Below are 4705 nucleotides of genomic sequence, written 5' to 3' on the forward strand. Positions count from 1 at the left end.
GCTTTGGGTTCCCCTCTTGGGGCCCCTTTGCTGCTCTGAAATCCCTCCTTTTGTATTCTTGCCCTGCATAGAGAGCATCTTTTGATGACAATGCCAGCAGCTGATGATGAGTCTTTATGAGCATATGTGAACTTCCACCTCTTCCCCCACAGATGCTTATGATCTTGCTCTGGAAAACAGTTGGACAGTTTTAGCTGAAACATTCCAAAAGAGTTCAGCCTGAGGTAGACACCCAGCCTGGAAAAATTTTAGCTTGAAAAATATGGCAAAATCATAAACTGAGAACAGGTACTATACTGGAAACTAGGAGGCAATCTTAATTGCAGGCAAGTCTACCAGAACCACCTATACATAACAGTGCAAATGCACCCAAACTTCAGCTGACCCACAGGTTAGAGAAAACACACACATACAGGCTTGGTAGTGACAGCTTGACTTGCACCACAGCCAAAAGGGACCTAAGGGTAATGACTGACCATTGCATGAATAGGAGTCATCAGTGCGAGGCGGTGGTCAACAGGGCAAATAACACGCTGGCATGCATTAACTGATGCATTTCATGTAAAACGAAGGAAGTGATACTCCCACTGTACTCAGCACTGGTGAGATTGCAGTTGGAGTACTGCATCCAGTTCTGGGCACTGAACTTCAATAAGGATGTGGAAAATCTTGAGAGGGTCCAGAAAAGAGCCACCTACATAATCAGGGATTTGCAAGGCAAGCCATACGAGGAAAGGCTGGGGGACCTGGGCCTCTTTAACCTAAAGAAGAGGAGAAGGTTGAGAGGGGACTTGATAGCGGCTTACCGCTATATCAGAGGAGTGCATCAGGAGCTTGGTGAACAACTGTTCATGAGGGCACACCTGGGGAAGGCCAGGACCAATGGATACAAACTCCTGGAAGCCCACTTCAGACTTAACACCGGGAAAAACTCCTTCACAGTCAGGGTGTCCAGACTGTGGAATAAACTCCCTCCAGAGGTGGTGCAGTCACCTACCCTGGAGGTTTTCATGAAGCAACTGGACAGTCACCTTGCTGGGATCATCTAACCCCAGTTGTCTTCCTGCCTAGAGTGGGGGGGCTGGACCCAATGATCTGCAAGGTCCCTTCTAGACCCTAACGATCTATGAATCGATGACCCCGTTTCACACTAGTTTGGGTTACGTAAAGGGAAGCCATTTACTCTAGGTTAGCCTTGTGAAATGAGACCACAAACTTTATTTTTTTCTTAAAAACAATTTTAAAACCTCCTTTGTATTGCTACCAGGTTTGTGGACAAAAGCCAGTACACAGATATGACTCATAATTGAAATAACCCCTCAACATGGGAGCTTTTAGTAGAAACACTGATGTAACAGAAAAGATCATGGGTTTTAAGCTATGATCCACAATGGAGAGTTTATGAAGGGGCTGTGCTGTAGAGTGATTTCTTCTACTGAAGCAACTGCTGGAGAAGTAGCTTTTTCATTAATGTTGTTCTGTTAGATGCTATACACTAATAACAATCCATTGTTAGGCACTAACGCACAAGAGAGTCCCCAACCAGAGACTGAGAGGAAGAACCAAGTTGAGGTTACTTAGAATCATAGGAAAGGAGGACTAAAAGGGTCCTCTGGAGGTCATCTAGTCCAACCCGAGCCCAAGGCAGGAACACCCCTATCAAAATCATCCCATACACATGCTCATCTAACCTACTCCTAGAACTATACAAACAACCGTGTCACACAACTAAAAGGCACATAAACCCAAAGACACGAAGAACATCTTAAATTGCCACAGGTAAAGCAGGGGGACAAAGGCATGGCCAATGCTCAATTATCCATGGGTTGTCAAATACACTTGAGATGTCCAAAAAGGAGTGTATACCCACCCCCCCCACAAACTACAAAGGAAGGCAAAACCCTCCAATACCTGTACCAATCTGGCCATGGGGTAATTTCTTCCTGATCCCAAATGTGACTATCAGTCTGATTCTGACCAGCAGGGCAACACCCTCTAACATCTATGCTTTAGTCCGAGCAGGAGTACTGGCACACCGCAGTCAAAATCCCCAGTTTTGGCTTCAGCCAACACCCAATGTTGGAGGAAAAACAAAAAACAATACCCGTAACAACAAGAGGAGGAAAAAAACAAAACAAAACAAAAACATTCCTTCCCACAAGCCAACCAAATCCCAAAAGCATGGGGAGAAAACAAATATCCTCCATTCTGCTCTGCAACCTCGGACAGCAAGCAAAAAACACCACACACCACGCCCTCTACCTGGGCAGCCAAAACTTTTTCTGTATCCCCTCCATAAACTTATCCCAGCTGTTTTAATTTTCTTGGATAATAAATCCAATTATAAAGCACAGCTTCATTCTTCTCCTGCTGACCATGGTCCTCTCCAGTATGGACTTGCTCTAGGCTGCAGAGGAGGAGGGTCACTCTTGGGCTTGCAACTGTTGCTTTTTACAGAAAACTCCAGGCATAGCTACTCCTAAATCATTCCTGACCAATGCCCAAGACCACGTACATCAGATCAGCCAGAGAACGAGGACAAGATTTTGAGACTTTTGACTCAGATTGGCTCTTTGCCACTAAATTGTGCTGTCTCCCTATTTTGAATCCCACTCCACTAAACCATCTACAGGTACCAATCCCAAAATTTCCTTTCCTCTGCAGGCCGGTGTGGAGGCAGGTTAGTCCATGACTCTACTTTCACAGATTCCACCCTTTTTTGGGTAACTAACTTCTCCCATCCTCAGTGGCATACTAGCTTGATTCAGTCTAGGAGATGAAGGTGGGAAGTCCTTGATGTCCTCTTGTGCACATGCCTCATGAGGATACATTGCTATGTCATCTGCTGACGGAAGACAATCAAGCCCTTTAGTTCTTAGTATTAAAAAGGGTTGGATGCTCTATTATTGGATTAATCTAGACAATTCAGGGAGCATCTACATGTCATCATAGCAATGCACTACACCAAAATAGTGTTGCAGGTACAAACTGTGACACTGTTGTGACGTAGGGAATAAAAATAACCAGTACTAAATGACCTTTTAGAAGTACTAAATGATGTCACAGTAACAATGGCACCGTAGGGGCACATTTAGATGAGCCTTCAGTGTACAGTTTTCACTCTCTATAGCACAGTTTTCTTACAAGTTCATTATAGAGACAAGAAACATTTGCATTTTGCAATGATCATGAAGACTGGGCCAAGTTCATTCATATATCAATATCCCTGAAACTAAAGGAGTATAAATATGGACAACTCTGATACATTTTTATTATAACACAAACTATTAATTTAAATAAAAATCTCTCTGTGCCTTTATAACCATTCACAAAAAAGCCTACAGAAAATTAAAGTTTGCTGGCATAGACATCAATATCAGCAGAACATCATGAATCTTATCAAAGAAAAAATTACCATACACTGGATTTTAGACACAATATTTTAATGCAGAATGACTTATTTTCTGTTCTTGAGGAAAGTAAATGTAAGAGAGAAAAGAATATGCAGACATAGAAGTCAATCGCAAGAAATCTAATAACCCAATTTATTTGCACTTTGATGTTGATAAGCAAATCATTTACCCTCTACTTTGCACATAGATCTCAGTGCACAATAACTTTCATGGCAATGAATAAACACATTAACAGAATAAACTGCAAATTGAAGATAAATAAAAATAGAGTATCAGAAATAATGTGCATTAATATATGATTTAATAGCAGGAAACCATTTCTCTCCATGGCTTATCTTCAGTTTTCTGTATAAATTGACCATATAGTAACATCAGAAAGTCTGCCCCAGGCCAAAATTTCCAGATCAAAGATGCAGTGCTATACTCTAGGGGTCCCTGACTTGCCAAGAACTCTAACATTCAAATGGCAGGGAATAAGCTGTATTTTTCTGAAAGGTTTATAGCTTGATGTCTCTTTACAGGATTATTCAAGATGAATCAGCCCATTTATAAAAAAAAAAACAAAACAGCTATTGAACTGTCCTACCCACCCAACTAACCATTCAGATGCAGACAACACATAGCTGCCATGCCTCTTGGTTTGGCTGGGACAGCCCTGGTGTCCTGGCCAGTTAATGAAAATTCAAACAAAAGTCCTGGTTAGGAGCCACCCTGCCCACACTGCTTGGCCTGGCTCCTCTTGAGGGACTGGCCAGGGCAGGGCAAGGGGGAAAGTGCTTCTGTGAGTGTGAGCTGCTCTCACACATGTTCATTCATTCACAGTCCAGTGGGATCAGGACCAGGGCAGCTCAGACTCCTGTCTGGAGGAAAGCAGGGGTCCCTTCCCCAGCTACCAGAGACCCATGTTTGTGGGTAGCAGCTCCAGCCTCTGCATTGAAACTGCAGCCCCGGTGAGCTCCATCTCCCCTTGGCCTGGCTGTGAAAAGCAGGACCCCAGAGCTCAGGTATAGTAACATCAGGAAGCCTGCCCCAGGCCAAAAGAGTGAGAGTGCGAGCGAGCATCACAGAGGTAGTGCAAGGGGGCAGGGGGTCTAGGGAGCAAGGAAGCAATGGGGTGGGGAGCGATGGGAGGGAGAATGAGTGAGTGGGGGCCATGAAGAGAGAGGTGCAGGAAAGGGAGCCACAGGGGGAGGAGGACAGTGGGGATTTGCGGTGGGGGTGTCACCCTACACATAGCGGGTGTTGACACAGCATGGCTGTATCCTGACAGGACCTGGTCAATGTACTGGCTG

The sequence above is a fragment of the Gavialis gangeticus genome, unplaced genomic scaffold (assembly GCF_001723915.1).
Source record: "Gavialis gangeticus isolate Ggan-Ray unplaced genomic scaffold, GavGan_comp1, whole genome shotgun sequence".
Classification (NCBI taxonomy): domain Eukaryota; kingdom Metazoa; phylum Chordata; order Crocodylia; family Gavialidae; genus Gavialis; species Gavialis gangeticus.